We start from the raw sequence: 18,107 nt of genomic DNA, 5'->3' as shown, positions 1-18,107 counted from the left end.
GGAGAGACTTCTATTCACTTGTTTATTCCCCAATGCCACAATAGCCAGGGCTGAGGCAGGTCGACGCCAGGAGCCAGGAACTCCATCCAGTTCTCCCACATATAGGTGTCAGGGACCTTGGGCTATCTTCTGCTACCTTCCCAGGCATATTAGCAGGGACCTCTGCTGTGGAGCAGAGCAGCCAGGACTCCAATACAGCATGCCAGCGTCACAAGTGGTGGCTCAACCCCGTATACCACAAGGCAGGTGTCCTGAAATATTGATTTTACCCATTAGAACCATTCTTAACAAACATATTTTAACTCATCTTATATATTTACTATTAACATGTATTTAATTATTCTTAACAAACATATGTATTAACAAACAACCATATATATTTGAAAGGCAAAGAGGCCCACCGAGATCGAGAGGGAGAGGAACAGAGACAGACAGCACACTCCTATGTGCTGCTGGTATACTACCCAAATGCCTGCAATGGCTGGGACTGCAACTAGAGCCAGAAGCCAGAGGTGAGCACCAAGCCTAAGCACTCCACCTTGATTTGAGATGCAAACTTAGTCACCAGGCCAAACTCTCCCTACCCCTTTAGAATTATTCTACTCTCCCTAGCCAGATCTTGCAATATCAGTGCTTCCTTTTCTCCATGCAGGCTTTTCCATGAATGTGATACGTTGTATGACAGGGGTCTGGAGAAAGTAAAAGCCATCTGATATGCTTAGCAACCTAAGGAAAGTATTGCAAATGTGGCTACAGTTAGCACATTAGAAAAATTCATGAGGAGTCCTAGTCCCATGTGTTATGTTGTTCATAAAGAACTTCATACTTTGTGGTAGTTTCACTGCTAAACATGAGCTAGGAACTGTGCTCATAAATTAGATATTTTGCTTGAGCTATGAAACAAACTCCTAAGTGCACAGAACAGAAACTTAACACTGCTGTATTCATCCCAGCTTTTGACAAATGTATTATCAGTCATTTAAGATAAAGTAAATGGGAGCTGGCACTGTGGCCTGTGGGGTTAAGCTGCCACCTGCAATGCCAGTATCCCAAATGGGCACTGATTCGAGTCACAGCTGCTCCACTTCTGATCCAGCTCCCTGCGAGTGCACCTGGGAAATCAGTAGATTACTCAAGTCCTTGGGTCCCTACACCCACGTGGGAGACCCAGATGAAGCTCCTGGCTCCTGGCTTAGGCCTGGCCCAGCCCTGGCCACTGTGGCCATATGGAAAGTGAACCAGGGGAGGGAAGATTTCACTGTCCCTCTCTCCCTATTTTCTCTCTGTAATTCTGCCTTTCAAATAAATAAAATAAATATTTTTTAAATGAGAAAAAAAATGAAATAGAGCTTATAGTAGATACTTAAGAGAAGGGTGGACTATCTCAAAATGTAAGAGAAAATAACTTTATATAAGAAGCAAATTCTAACTTTAGAAAGCAATTGTTTCATAGGTCTTCGCTAAGTGTAGGAATGATGTAGCCTCCATGAAATGAGTACTTTGAACCATTAGGCTAAGAAGACACAAATGACAGCCAACTGAATGGGAAACTTATATAAGTAAAAGTAAAAAAGAGAGAAAATAGTGAAAAGCAAAACTAAAACTAAACCCCTCCATCTAGAAGTACTAAGGACTATAAGTGATACTCCTGACATCAAATCAGAAATCTGGGGTGCGAACTCGAGATATTCATCAAGAAGTCCTAGAATAAATTAAGACAGACAGAGAAAGGAGAAACAGAGACAGAGATTTCTTGAAACAAAATGATGAAGGTCAATAATAATCTGATAGTTGATGACAACTTAATTCATTTAACTGATAGCTATTTAATATCTATTATGTTTTAGGTACATGCTGGGAAAATTCAGACAAAAAAGAAATCAGAATGGTTTAATAAACATCATGCAGAGTATAAATGAAGGCAAAGAAGATACAGACCTGAGAGAGGGGATCATTTTATATTGGTAAAAGAAAAAATGCTTACTCATGAAATGCTCTGGCATTAAGTAATGTAATATTTTAAAAGTTAGAATTATGGAGAAAGTTAGAAAAGTAAGCACTTAGTGGAAACTTGAAAGTTGCAACCTACTCCAAGGGATAGAAATGCATATGGGTTGGACATCTCTGCATGAGGATGCCTAGGTACTAAGTTACAAAATACTAACAACATCTTGCTTAAGCCCCTGCCACGCAAAACAAGGTCCACAGGTGGGTAGCATGTGCATCACTGGGGAACTCATTAGAGGAGCAGAATCTTGGAGCCCCTCTCACATATACTGAAGCAGAATCTACGGTCTAACAAGATGCTCAGGTGATTCACACGCACATTATTCACTCATGGTCAGACATATACTTACTTGGTATGTGAGGATTCTGAGTAATAAAGTTAATGAGGCAAAATTGTATGTGCTACTTACCCTACCAACAGAGACCATGTTCTTTTTTTGAACATTTAACTAGGCTATAGACAAAACTCTTCTCACCACCAAAATGCAGAAATTGTGCAAGTTATATAGTCAGAAAACTAGATTAAAATTTAATTACACTGATGTTGAAAAAAATCAACCAACCAACCAATAAACAAAACCTTAGCTAGCTATTATCTCAGAGAAGACATTAAAAATAAAATTGTGGACTTTTGAGAAAGCTTCATACCAAGATTTATAAAATGCTCTCATCTGTGTTCTTAGATAAAAGCCTATGACAGTTTTATAGAATAGTCTAGGACAAGACACATGCCTGGTGGCAAAACAGATACAATCAAGTTTGTTGTCTGGGTAGCTTATAAGTTATATTTAACCAACTACAGCATTAGCTCTTCTTTACATTGGCTTTAAAGAGAATTGCTACTCCAGTAGTTCCATTCTGTGCTCAACCCTCTGCCTGAAAGACAATCCTTGATTGCCCAAAACTCTGCAACTCAGAGCTAGAGTAACTCACTCATTAATGAAAGGCCGCCCGACTACAGATCACAATTGAGCCTCCCGGGAACAAGCTGTCGCTCTTCCTAGGAAAGAGGGAGGAAGAGAGTGTTTTGTCTCTTTTTATTGCTTTGTCAGGGCAAACAATGTGGGTCCACAATGAAATTCAAGCACAACATTCTTTTGCTTTGATTTAGGATACAAAGGACAAGCTTCCTTCTAAGTTTCACGAACAAATAAAAGGGAAATATGTATCATTTACCAATAGAGGATCTTAAAGAGGTGTGAGCAGAATGCATGTTTACTCCTCTTACTGTAGATATTCAAAATTTATCAGAGAATGTGCCCAACCCTTGGCATACTTTGCTTAAGAACAATAGAAAATAAAAGCTGTCCATCACATCCTGTTCCTATAAGATTTAAAAGAAGCTATGATACAGTTGTGCCAGGCAGTTAAAATAAAAACTGGTAAAGATGAGAACCAGGTCCTGCTGGGTTTCTGCAGAGGATGTTTTCTATGTGAGATTTAGTGATCTACATAGGAAAAATAGATTGGGAATTGTGGTCCTTGTCTTTTATTAAAGCTTAAGAAAAGTTCTGAATGAGATGGGAAGATAGGAGACATAGAGGAAGGCTTCCTTCTTCCTTCCTTTAAGAAATGCAGTTGAGACAACTATTGCTGAATGAGGCCAGCCACAAAAACAGTAAGATAAGAGAGCTCCTTTCTCCTTTCAGGAAACCTAGAAGATCATATAGGGAAAAATCAGATGAATCCTTTATTAGAAGCTTAGGAAAGCATAGTCAGAGAAGTCAAACCAGTGTGATTGGGAAACATCTGTGAAGGAGACAACATTATTTGGACAAGAGGTGTGTGAGGAGAAAATAATTCCAAGTGGAGGAATGCCTTTCTGGAAGGCACAAACCGTGGGGCATAGTTTGGCTGTGCAGAATGTGTGAAAGGAGGTCTCTAGGAAAGGAACCTTGAAAATTATGTAAGATCTACATAAATCTTACTTAAATTCTCATCTGTATTTCTAAGATGCATACTCACTCTTGCCACTTTATTAAGGTTTTTATTTATTTAATTTGTTTGAAAGGCAGAGGAAAAGAGAGCAAAGGGAGAGAGAGAGAGAGAGAGAGAGACAGCAAGCTCTCCTATTGCCTAGTTCACTCCCCAGGTGCCAGTAACAGCTGGGAATGGGCCAGTCTGAAGACAGAAGCCAAGAACTCAATCCAAGTCTACCATGTGGGTAACAGGAACACACCGCTTGAACCATCAGTGCTATCTCCTTGGTCTGTCTTAGAAGGAAACGGGAATTGGGAGTGGAGCTGGCACTTCGATTTAGGATCTGGGTGTCCCAAGTAGCATCTTAACTGCTGTGCCCAACACCTGCTCTGGACACTTCTGATCAGCATACTTCTGGAAGTCCTACCCACAGCAATTAGGCAAGAAAAAGATAGAAAATGGCATCCAAATTTGAAAAAGTGAAATTGTCTCTGTTTGCAGATGATATGATTCTGTATATTAAAAACCCTGAAGATGCCACCTTTAGAACTAATGAACAAATTCAGGCAAGTTTCAGGATACAAAAACCAATGTATTTCTAAACATTAGCAATTAATTACCCAAGAAAGAAATCAAAGAGTGGGTATTTGGCTTAGTAGTTAACATGCCCATGTCCAGCACAGGAGAAACTGGGATCAATGGGATCAATACCTAGCTGGCTCCTGAATCCAGTGCTAACACAGACCAGGGGGCAGGGGGCAGCAGTGATGGCTCAAGCAGTTGGATTCCTGCCACCCACCTGGAAGACCTGGATCAAATTCCTGGCTCCCAGGCTCTGGGGAGTGAGTCAGCATATTAGAGCATTCTCTCACCCCCCATCAAATACATAAGAAATGTTTTAAAATCAAAATTTTCCATATTTAATTCATATTAAATTTCAATATTTAATATGAATAAATGTAACAAAGAAAGTAAAATATGTATATACTGAAGACTACAAAATATTGACAGAAGGAAATTTTTTTAAATAGTAAAGTTATCTTGTGTGCATGGATTGGAAGAACTAATATTGTCAAAATGTCTATATTAACCAAAGATATGTACAGATTCAATCAAAGTCCAAGGACATCTTTTATAGAAATAGAACAAACATTCCTAAAATTCATATAGAACCACAAAATGTTTGGCATAGCCAAAGTAATCTTGAGAAAGCACAAATCTGGTGGCATCATGTTTGTGATTTCAAAATAAGTTACAAACCTAAAATAATCAAAACAGCATGGTATTAGCATAAGAACAGAAATAGGGACCAAGGCTGGCATTGTGGCACAGCGGGCTAAGCTGCCTGCATGTGACACCAGCATCTGTATCAGAGCAGCAGTTTGTACCCTGGTGGCTCTACTTCCAATCAAACGTCCTGCTAATGTGCCTGGGGAAGCAGAAAATTTCCCAAGTACCTGGGTCCCTGCCACCCACATGGGAGACCTGGATAGAGTTCCTGGGTCCTGGCTTCAGCCTGTCCCAGCCCCAGCTCTTGCATCCATTGAGGGAATGAACCTGTAATGAAAGATCTCTCTCTCTCTCTCTCTTTCTGTATCTGCCTCTCTCTCTCTCTCTCTCTCTCTCTGTCACTCTGCTTTTCAAATAAACAAATAAATCTTTTTAAAAAAAAAGACCAGTGGAAAAGTAAATAAATGAAATTTATTATTCACAAAGTGAACAAAAAGCTGCAGCTTAAAGGAAACGATGGGAACATCTATGGAAACATCTAGCATCTACTGAAAACAAAGTGTTTGTGACAGTTGCCTTAAACACAAGAAATTCTGAAGAAATCAAACATCCAATCAGAATATACACACTACATATGGTTCTCAGTGAGATATGTACAGTAATATTCCTTGAAATCTCAGTAAACTCTTGTTGATAGAAAAATATTTGAAGTAAATAATTTCCTCAGAAAGGTTTTATCTTGGTAGAAATTATGAAAACAACTCAAAATTTTGTTAATATGATATTAACATTTTGGAAAACAATGCATATTTATTGTTGAAATAGCAGAAAATACTGATAATAAAAATAGCAAAATACAACTACCCAGAGATAACTATGAATAGTAACTTATTTACTTCCAGAATTTTTTGTACAAACAATATTATAGGATTAATACTGTTTAGCACTTTTGAGCTTTCTGTCACAATGGTTATACAAATGATTTAATATGTGAAGCTCTTTTTATTATGTGGATGTATCATAACTTTTGAACAATTGCATAAGAATCTGTATTCAAGCCAAAATTTAATATTCTTGGTCTTTAAAATCTTTTAATTTGATTGATTTAGTCTCATTTCCTTATTTTTAGAGGCTTATTTTAAAATGTAAAAATTTGATTAGTTTTTCCAGGATTTTAAAAAAATTATTGATTTATTTATTTTTATTTGAAGGAGAAAGAGAGAAAGAGAATAAGATCTTCCATCCACTGGTTCACTCTTCAAACTCCTACAGCTTCCAGGAGACTGGGCCAGGCTAAAGCCAGGAACCAGGAACTCAATCTGGGTTTCCCACATGGGTTGCAGGGACCCAGGCACTGGAGTCGTCACTTGCTATTTCCCACTCTGAGGATGATCAGGAAGCTGGATCCAGAAGCAGAGCCTGGACTGGAATCCAGACACTTCAGTATGGCAGTTATTTGCTGAAAATTTCTTTGGTAGATAAATTTTTTTTTCATTTGAGCCCATGTCTTCTACTAATAATGGTATATATATGGCATACATATATGGTATATATATGTGAATAAATACACATTATGAGACTTCAAAAGTTAATGGACAAGTGAAATTAAAGATATGTCTATTTGGTACAAAAAATTTGAAATGCATGCATAGTTTTTCATTTTCCATAAATGTTTTGGAGACCACTCATATAATCTTAACATCTCTGGTACTTATTTACATATACAGAATGAGGTAGGAACATGATCAAGTGTCACAATATAAATTACCTATCTGTCCTTTTTGCATTGATTAAAATGTCAACTTTATTATATCCTAAACTCTTATAAAAATAATCTTGGGGCTGGCACTGTGGCATAGTGGGTAAAGCTGCCGCCTGCAGTGCTGGCATCCCATATGGAAGCCAGTTTGAGTCCAGGCTGTTCCACTTCCAATCTGGCTCTCTGCTATGGCCTGGGACAGCAATAGAAGATGGCCCAAGTCCTTGATCCCCTGTACCGGCATGGGAAGACTCTGAGGAAGCTCCTGGCTCCTGGCTTCAGATCGGCACAGCTTCGGCTGTTGCGGCCAACTAGGGAGTGAACCAGTAGACGAAAGACCTCTCTCTCTCTCTCTGCCTCTCCTTCTCTCTCTGTGTAACTCTGACTTTCAAATAAATCTAAGAATAATCCTAAAATGTTTTATTTATTTACTTTAGTGGGAGAGAGGGAGAGAGAGACCATTGGTTCATTCCCCAAGTGCCTGCAACAGCTGGAGCCAGAACTGGAGTCAGGGATTGAATTCAGTTAGTCCTGACATGGGCATACCAACCAACAGCCTAACTGCTAGGCCAAATGCTTGTCTGTCTTACTGTATTTTAAATGTTTGTAGCACCTGAGTTGTTGGGATTTTCATTGTTATCATTTCCTTGTAATTTGGACTTGAGACCTTTCTCAAGTCATAAACCAAGGTCTCCACTCTAGGAGAATCCTGACTAGGGAAAAGGTAGGTGCAAGTGTGTTAGGTGAGACACAATGAGGAAGTGAAACCACAATGTATGAACAGAATAAATATAGTACTCACAGTTCCAGTGGGTTTCAAGCAGAGGCTGAAGGAAAGTTAGGAGGCAGCAAGAACTCAACCAGTAGATGAGGAGCAAGAGACAACCTGTGGGACCATGCATTTATTAAGGCCCATGGGTGTTATCCCTTAGGTTTTCCTGGGAGGAAAGACATAATTGTTGACAATTATCAACACTTGATAAAAAATATAAATGCACAGATCCAAGAAGTTTAATAAACCTCAAGCACAACTATATGGGGAAAACCACAGCAAGTATATCATAGTCACAATGCTCAAAACCAGTGCTAAAAAGAAAATCTTAAAAGCAAAGAAGAAAGAAAAAAGATAATAAAAACAGCAGATGTATTGTTGTAAGTTCTGCAAATTAGTAGAAATGTCTTTAAGACATTCAAAAAACAATATCTAGACATAGATCTAGAATACTATGCCCAGTGAAAATAACTGTTTTTAAAAAATGTTCATTTATTTATTTATCTTTTAAGATAAAAGTGAGTAAGTGAGTGAGAGAATATTAGAGGGAGGGAGAGAGAGAGGAAGAAGAGGAAGAAGAAGGAGGCAGAGGAGGGAGATGAGGAGGAGGAGGAGAGAGATCTTCCATCCATTAATTCACTTCTCAGTTGCACAACAGCCAGGGTTTGGCCAGGCAGAAACCAGGACCCAGACATCATTTGGGTCTCCCATGTGGGTGGCAGGAAGCCTAGTACTTGGGCCATCATCAGCTACCTTGTGGGCACATCAGCAGGAAGCCCGATCTGAAGTGAGAGGTAGCCAAGACTCGATACATGTACTCCAATATGGAATGTGGGTGTCCCAACTGGTGGCTTAAAATGATGTGCCACCAGGCCTACTCCTCCCTCAATATCTTTCTAAAATGAAGACTATTTTCAGCCCTAAAGGCAGAAAGCATTCATTATCATCAGACCTACAGTACAAATACTATTAAAGAAAATCCTTCAGACAGAAGGAAACTCCAGAGTGGCAGACACAAGCTCAATGGCTGTGTTGGAGTGCGGGAAGACAGGAAAGGGCTTGAATGGGAGAATCACAAACGTACACGAAATCTTTGTGGAATAATAGATGTGTTTATTATCTTGCTTGTGAGCATAGAGTAAAACTTATCAAATTGTATACTTTGTATCTATACAGTTTATTATACAGCAATCACAGTTCCAGAAAAGCTTTTTGAATGCACTTTGTGAGATTGGCCAGGGAAATTTACATTACTTCTCTCACAGTTTCCAGGCTGGCTTTATTCAGCTGCATTCATGGTCTCAAATAGGACAAATTAAAAAAAAAAAAATCAACACAACTTTACACCACAGTAGGAACACCTTTGATTAATAGCACTGAGTTATCTTTCTAAAACATTGTAAAGTTAAACATGTAGAAGGCAACCCTCCCTACCTCCTTTATAAAGGAAACAAAATTATTTATTTTCATATGTCAGCTAATATCTAAAATTTACCTGGATGACAATGCAGTTTGATTCATGCAGACATAAATGATGGATAACTGTTGCAGTTGATTTCTCAACAATGTTGCAGTGGATTCATTTCTGAGAGGAGGAGCGTGGTGGGGGCAAGAGGTGTGGAGTCACCACACAGACCACAGACCCCAGGAGTCAAGTGAAAGTGGGCTTGAGGCAAGCAGCCCGCAGACTCGTTTACTTCAGTTGGTACAACATCTTATATAGCCAAGACCAGCCAATCCGGTCAAGGGGCAATCTATGCCCCAACAAATCACAGCCTGTTGTCAGGAAGTTTCCAAAGCCATCCAATCACAGCCTGTTGCTAGGCAGGCTCCGTTTGCCACGTGAGTTTCAAAGCCATCCAATCACAACCTGTTGCCAGGCAGGCTCCGTCGCCAGGTGGATTTCAAAGCCATTCCTGAGTAACTGATGCTTGCCAGCGGCCATCTTGGCATGGCCTTCTCATTCCACCACAGATAACAGGAGTCTTCTAAAAGTTCATGGAAAATGCATACGAAAAATTATGTGTGGATTTGAAAATTTTTGCACCACCACAATAAACTTGCCTTTTGATTACATTTTTCCACAAACCTTTGGACATACTCTCTTATAAGACCCCTTCAAAGAGTAAGAAGTATAAAGCTAAAAGGCAAGGTGAAAATATGTCATAATTTTAGTGAGATCCTGATGTCTTGTGTTTTCAGAAAAATTAACATTAACTCTTCCATTAATTCTTAAAATTGTACTGATTTGGATAGTAAACTATAAGGCCACATACCACAGCTGGCTAAGACAGGAGGTAGATGACTCCGGAGATGGAGAAAAGAACAGAAGGAGAATATGAGAGACACAAAGTCAAAGTCTTCTGTGTCTCAGGATTGCCTAAATTGCCTGTGATATAAATTCATCTACAGTAGGGCATGAGTCATTGGTGGGAATGGTACTAACTCCTATTATGTTTCATGTCATGTGAAGAAATTCACGCTACAGTGACAGAAAATGAAGAAAACACACAAAGCAGTAGACATAACAATAAAGAGAAAGTGTGCACTGAGGCCGGGTTCCTGGGTCTACTTGTTACTGAGATCCAGGTGCCTTTGGATGGTTTGCCATTCCTCACATTCTTAGAGTTAGTATATTCTCAACTGGTCTTTGATACTTATTGTTATTGAATCCAAAGCATTGCATTATTCTTTCTTTATAAACTAAAGGTCCTTCATCTGGGAATTACTCTTCCCTGAATCCATTTTCTTTCAGGGGACTGGCTCTGTCACGTGCTGGGTATGGGAATGAGAGCAAGACCCCAAGCTGGCCAAGCACAGCATTGTGTCCTTCTATGCACAGGGAGTGGCTCTGGGAGGGTCACATGACCCAAGATATTCTTTTGGAGTTCTTCTTTGGGAATTTTAAGAAAATAATCTTAGGGGCCAGCGCTGTGGCATAGCAGGTAAAGCTGCCACCTGCAGTGCTGGCATCCCACATGGGCACCAGTTCGAGTCCCGGCTGCTCCACTTCCAATCCACCTCTCTGCTATGGCCTGGGAAAGCAGCGGAAGATGGCCCAAGTCCTTGGGCCCCTGCACCCGTGTGGGAGACCTGGAGGAAGCTCCTGGCTCCTGACTTCGGATCGGCACAGCTTCGGCCATTGCAGCCAATTGGGGAGTGAACCATCAGATGGAAGACCTATCTCTCTCTTTCTCTCTGTCTCTTTTTCTCTCTCTCTTTGCCTTTCCTTCTCTCTGTGTAACTCTGACTTTCAAATAAAAAAATAAATCTTTAAAAAAAAAGGAGAGAAAAGAATCTTAAAGAAGGAGGTTTTCTCTCCAGTCTTGCAGGAGGGGGGTGGTCAATACACACGGAGAGGTGGTGAAAAGACACTGGTGGTGTTTTTCTTCCCTCACCACCTCAACAGACCATCCACAAGTGCTGCAAGTTGGTTACTGGTCTACTTCACTTTTTTGCACATGAGGAAATTGAAACCGAGCAAGATCCAGCACCACTTACAAGGCTTAAAGAGTGGAAGAACAGGAATTTAAAGTCCAAACCGACAGCTCTCCCACCATGCCACCTTGCTTCTCACAAGAAAGTTCATTTTAGGTAAACAAACACAGTGTGTAATATATACTGGGTGCTGTTCTAGAAAAAAAAAAAATCTGTCCTTGTATGACCCATATCCTAATGAAGACTTTTAGGGAGGAAACAGAGCAAGTTGTTTATGTAAGAAGTTAGATAGCAGCAAGTGCTGAGAAGAAAATATAATCAGGAAGAGGTCTAGAGGTTCCTGGAAGGGGACACACCTGCAATTTCAAGGATTCTTCCAGAATATTCCATTTCGGCATGGACTTGACAGAATTGGAGGAGAGACACCAGGCTGCCTGGGCAAGGATCATTCCAAAGTGAACAATAGACCTGGGAGTCTCCCAGGCTGGCTCTGGATTAGCAAGGGGGCCAGAGTGGACAGAGCACAGGGAGCAAGGGAGGGAAGATAGAAAAGAAAGGAACTCGGAGAAATAATGGAGGTGAGGTAGTGTGAGTGCTGAGGCCATTTTGAGGAGATTCTGTTTTTAGTCTGATTGCAATTGAAAGCCACAGGAAGGTTTTGAGGCACGGCATGGCCTAGTCTGATTATAAATGAGTTATTCTGTCAGATGAGAACAGACTGTATATTATGGTGAGGCAAGGTTAGGAGTGGGAAGCAAGAGTGAGTTAGCAAACAAACACAGGACAGCTGGAGAGTCTCTTTGCTAGTCTTCTAAACAGAACAGCACAGATTGGGTGGCTTATGAACAGCAGTCATTTATTTCTCACAGTTCTGTAAGCCGAGCAGTACCACATGGAGGCACCAGCAGGTGCAGTATCTGGTGAGGTGCTCTTCTTGGTCTGTAGACGGCTGACTCCTCACTGTGGTCTCACATGGTGGAAGGGAGAGGAGCTCTCTGGATTCATTTTGTACAAATGCACTGTTTGCATTCATGAGACAATCTGCCCTCATGATCAATCAACATCCAGTCCTCCCTCAAACACCATCACGGCGGGGCTTAGATTTCATGAATTCTGGGGACACAAACATTCAATCTAGGTAGTGTATTTATTTATTTATTTATTTGACAGGCAGAGTGAACAGTGAGAGAGAGAGAAACAGAGAGAAAGGTTTTCCTTTTCCATTGGTTCACCCTCCAAAGGCCGCTGCGGCCGGCGCCCTGCAGCCGGTGCACCGCGCTGATCTAAAGGCAGGAGCCAGGTGCTTCTCCTGGTCCCCCCATGGGGTGCAGGGCCCAAGCACTTGGGCCATCCTCCACTGCACTCCCGGGCCATAGCAGAGAGCTGGCCTGGAAGAGGGGCAACTGGGACAGAATCCGGTGCCCCGACCGGGACTAGAACCCTGTGTGCTGGCGCCACAGGCAGAGGATTAGCCTATTGAGCTAGGGGTAGTTTTAATGCTAATTTTGAATGGAAATGCAGAGGAAAGGAAGAGCAGTGTTAATGGCAGCAGCTGGAAGAGTTGTGAAGAAATAGTGAACTCTGGCTCTGCAGGGAGAGGAGAGGTGTAAGGATGTGAGGGGAACCCAGGAGAGGTGACAGGTGACAACCAGGCGAGGACTGAGAACCGCTGTCTGTAGGCACTCACCGAATGCTTTGCAGGCATTCTCTCTGCCAGCCCCATAAGTTATTTTACCATCCTTGTATAGATGAGGGAATTTGGATTCAGGAAGGTTAAATAGTTATTGAAACAGAAAAACAAAGACTTTTACTTTTACATGTGATCAATTCAAACTCCTTAATATCGTGTTTCTTTCTAAATGTATTTTCCACTCAGAGCATCAAGAGACCACACAGGACATAGTCTTTGCTAGACCTCCAAGTCTCCACGGAGGTTTTGTTAATTTGCACCCTGCCCTGCCCACTCGGATTCAGGAACTTGTCAAAGGAATCTGAGGTAAAGGCCTAGGATGGAGGTGGAGAAAGACGGTTATGTGGGAAAAAGATCAGACCTTTTCTAGCTCCTACCAGCTGGGTCAGGGCAAAGCTAGGAGTAGGAAAGAGGCAGCTGAGAATGATGTGATGAACAATGTCCCAAGTCTAGCTGCTCAGCATTAGAACACAATTGTGGACATAGCTAATGATTTCCCAGGCTGGGAGATGTTCTAGCAGATTACACAATACCTTGGCAGATTCTAGTGGGGGAGAAGTCCAATACCAGATGGGAGGGGTGGTCCTAACAGATGTTTTCCAAAGCCCTTTCTAACCGGAGATTAGAGTCTCTTGATTGTTGGGGACACAGAGTGTTCCCAAGCAGCCAGCAGAGAACAGTTCTTTGTGTTCTGTGGTTTAACAATGAAAAGACACAGCTGCTAGTTGGAAAGCAGAGTATCCCACTGAACAGAGAAGAACCTACAACAAGAATACATTCCCTTCTCTGCTTGGAACCAACCAGCCTTTCAACTTTATTCTCTTCTTGTCTATAAAATGAAGAGGTTGAGTTTGAAGACATGGTCCTCTCACCACTTGTAATGCTAACAGGTTTACATTAGCAGTTGCTTGCCATCTGGTCTTATAAGTTCAGTTTTCCTTTTTTAACTAATATGTGTATTTTAGTTTTGGTGGGTTTCTTTTATTCTGGATTGAGGAAGTTGGACCTTCTTTCAGGCTCGTCATGTGGAAAGTGGATAGCTTGATATTTTGCACATAAATGAAGCCATCAGGTAGGCTAAAGGCTAGTGGAGTGTGACTTGGAAGTGCCAGGTGACACAGAGAGGAGAGGACAAGAATGACAAAGAGATTATCCTCTCCCATAAATTGAGTTCACCCAGAAAGTCACCAAGTGTCACACAAGCTTGGGGACAGAATCAATGAGCTCAAGCATTCACATCAGTATCGCTGAATTCCCTTCACCCTCACCTCACACAGTACTTGAGAAGGCTTTCATTACGCTCACAGGATACATGGGAGGACAATTACACCCTTTGGTGGCTGAACCTGAAGTTCAGCCTGTGATGCAATTGAGGCCACAATTTTATTGGAGAGAGTATGAGGACCATGGGATCTGCAGGTTCTGAAGGTCAGGCAGGAAGCACATCCCTTCCTCACAGCATTCTCATGACTTCTCCGCAGATCTCCTAAAGGAGAGTTAAAACTCAGGGGAACTATTGTCTAGCTCTGACCATGAGAGTTCAGAGACTATGAGTCCTCTGATGCCACTGATGTCCTGATTATCCTTCCTAACTCTACTACCTCCCACCACTTCTCCAGGAAGGAGAAGGAAAATGGGATTTTGCCTATCTTCTTTCCTTTATTTTCTCAATTTTTATTGAATCAATTTGATTTATTTGGAAGACAAAGAGAAGGCACTCCCATACACTGGTTCACTCCACACATGCCTACATTAGCATGGGCTAGGTCAGAGTAAAGCTGCAAGTTGGGAACACCATCTGGGTCTTCCATGCAGGTTGAAGGAATCCAACTATTTGAGCCAAGACTTGAGTCTAGGCATATAACATAGGATGCAGACCCCCAAACAGTGACTTAAGTGCTATTACAGACACCTGTCCCTCACCTATTTTATAGACAGACTCCAAAGGAACATGACAACTCTGACCATTCCTCTTCTCTTCTTGGCACTTCAAATCCTGGCAACTGCCATGTCCCTTCCATCCTGCCCATTCCATGTGCACAGACAAATCAGAGATGCTAATGATGGAAGGTCAATCCTGAGCTGGTGAGATTTCAGGCAGAGGCTACACTCTGGACCACCATCTCCTAAAGGATTCTACGAGGCTGCAGGGACTCCTTGCAGGCTTTTATTGGCAAGTGAAATGGAAACTGCACTGAACTGCAGGCCACCTCCAACTCTGGTGTTCCCAGGCCTTTGTCAGGGAGACTCTAAGACCTCAAGTGAGGAAGCACTGGGCTACCCCATGGGCCTGGTAGCCAAGGGAAGGATATTTAAGTAGTTATATTTGGTACAAATTACTCTAAGCATTGGAATCACAAAAGAAATGGCAAAATTTAATTATATGACATATCTATAAAACAAATGAAAAATATCCAAAGTACTCAACTATTTATGTGTAAATGAATTTCAGCTACATGCCCACTTGGGCCACAACATGCACCTAGCATAGACTTCTGGGCTTTAGGAAACATTCTGCGTCTCCCCTACTTCATGAGAAGAGAAATGTGGGGGTGGAGGGAGGCACTCTGACATACCTAATAGCACCCAAGGATATGAATTTTCTGAAAAAAAAAAGCTCAAGGAAAATGCTCACCATCTTTTAATTCCATCTTCACATGAGCTCTTTGAAGCAGCCTCATACATCCTCAGAGTCATGTACACTAACATACGTGAATGGGGACAGGAATGCTACCTCAGACCATTCACAGTAGTAAGACACCCTGGACCAATGGCTTATAAAGAACAGAGATTTGTATCTCATAAACCTAGAGGTTGAGAAGTCCAACATCAAAGCCCTGGAAGATTGGGTAAATGGTAAGGGTCCTCTTCCTGGGCTGCAGATGGCTACTTGATTGCTCTACCCCCACCTGGTAGAAGCGTGAGAGGATCTCTCAGGCCTCTTTAGAAGGACACTAATCCTGTCCATGAGTGATCAGCCCTCATGACCTAATCACCTCTGAACACCATCATCTTGGGGGATAGGATTTCAACATAAAAATTCGGGGTGAGGGGGGACACAAACAATCAGGCCATGGCAAACACTTCACAGGCAGGAGTCAGCTCAGTTCTCACTGAAATGTTTTCACCCCAAAGGGTCTCTTTGGCGCATGAGTACTCCATTGGCTACACGCAAACATGATCAACATGTGAATTTGAGAACTTGACCTACCATTGCTAGCTACCCAGCAACTGGACATCTGGTAGATTCTCTCTCACACAGTGGAGACTGAGGGCATTTTCTCCCCCACATCAGCTACCAAGGGTGCACAGACACGGCCTCACCTCCATCCTTTCACACAATGTTGAGGAAATACCAAGCTCTCCAGGAGCCAGTTTTCATCTCTTTCTCCAGCTAAGAAGGAACGCTTAAGCCTCAAGGATCCAAGAGCTGTTAGGCCAACAGAAGGGTCTTTCTTCCAGATAGACAGAAGTGATCCATCTCCCAAGTGTCCCTCTCTTCTCAGAAGGACATTGCCTACCCGGCTCTCAGCCTCTCCAAACCCAAGAATCTCCTCCTTCTTTAGTGCAACCCATGTCCATGCCAGGAGAAGGAGGTAAGCTCTTTTTGCTCTACACAAAGCCTTACTTCTCCCTACCCCACACCACAAAAGTCCACTTTTGTATTCTATGTGGCAAACAACCGAAGCCTAGAACTCACGTCAGCTGTATTCAGATCTAATCAGCCTGCACTCTCCACTGTGACCAAGGCCGTGGACTCATTTTGCCCTCCTGAGACCAGGGCCACGTCAACTGAGCATTGCAGCCACTTCTCAAATGCTCCTGCAGTACTCTTGACCTCTAACGTGACTTTTGTTCTACCAAGTTGTGAAGCAGCTGGCAAAAATGTTCTTAAATCCCACAAAACCGCACCTCCTTCCTCCCCAGGGAGTATTCAGCCCAGACTTTCATTTTCACATGAGTAACACTTGTTAAAGCCTAACAAAGCTTGTCCTGGGGACTTGTGCTGTGTTTCTGAACTTTGGGTAGCTGAAAGCTGAGCTAATCATATACACAAGTAATTATACCTTAAAAGTTAATGATTAATGATAAAAATTGTTATGTTCTTGACTCTCCCCAAATCCAGATTATGGATATAAAGTTCAAGAGAGAAATCAGCCAATACTAGGTATGAAATAAACTGTTAACCCAGTATGTTACCTAACATGGGCCTGCAATAGCTATAACTCTGGCAGCTGAATGTGACCTTATAGTTTTCCACATTCTGAAAACTATCTTAAAAGCTCATTGCAAAACTGATACTCAAAATAGCGTCATATAAAAGTAGATAAAGTTCCAATCTTGATTTTCAAAGAGCAAGATTTTTCATTGCCAGTTGCTAAGGAAAGAAATTGTGTTTTAAACAAGAAGACAGAATCCAGCTACACAACATATAGTGGGTATAATTTGAGAAAATGGGGAGGGAAATACCTTGCTTAGAGCAGGAGTGTTTTATCCATTAGTTGGCTGAAGTGGTAGAGAAAACAGATTGTTTTATTTCAGTAGTTTTCCTCTTCAAGATACGAATATGTCTTTAAAAAAAAAAAAAAAAGCTTTGGGGACAGCACTGTGGCGCAGCAGGTTAGAGCCTTGGCCTGCAGCACTGCCGGCGTCCCATATGGGCACCGGTTCAAGTCCCAGCTGCTCCACTTCTAATCAGCTCCCTGCTAATGTACCTGGGAAAGCAATAGAAGAAGGCCCAAGACCTTGGTCCCCTGCATCCATGTGGGAGACCCAGAAGAAGCGCCTGGACCCTGGCTTCAGATTGGCTCAACTCTGGCCATTGCAGCCATTTGGGAAGTGAAACAGTGGTTCAAAGACCTCTCTCTCTCTCTCTCTCCCCCTCCCTTTCTATAGTTCTGTCTTTTAAATAAATAAAAGAATTTTTTAATAAAAAGCATTTATTTTCATTTATTTGAAAGGCAGGAAAGAGACAGGAAAAGATCTTCCATCCTCTGTTTTACTCTCCAAAGCTTTCAACAGCCAGGGTTGGGCCAGTCAAAGTCTGAGGCTGAGAATTAAATATAATCCTCCGAAGTGGGTGTTGGGGACTCAACTACTTGAGCTATTACCTGCTGCCACTCAAGGTGTGGAAGAAGAACCAAGCTTGAACCAGGCACTCTGATTTGGGATGTAGGTGTCCCAAGTCATTTCGTAACTGCTCTACCAAATGTCTACCCACAAGTCTCTTTTTAAGCAGTGCATTATTCTATAGTTCTGAAAAAAATTATTTCATACATGAATATGAACAT

The sequence above is a fragment of the Lepus europaeus genome, chromosome 8 (genome assembly GCF_033115175.1).
Source record: "Lepus europaeus isolate LE1 chromosome 8, mLepTim1.pri, whole genome shotgun sequence".
Taxonomy (NCBI): Eukaryota; Metazoa; Chordata; class Mammalia; order Lagomorpha; family Leporidae; genus Lepus; species Lepus europaeus.
This window is presented reverse-complemented; position numbering follows the sequence as displayed.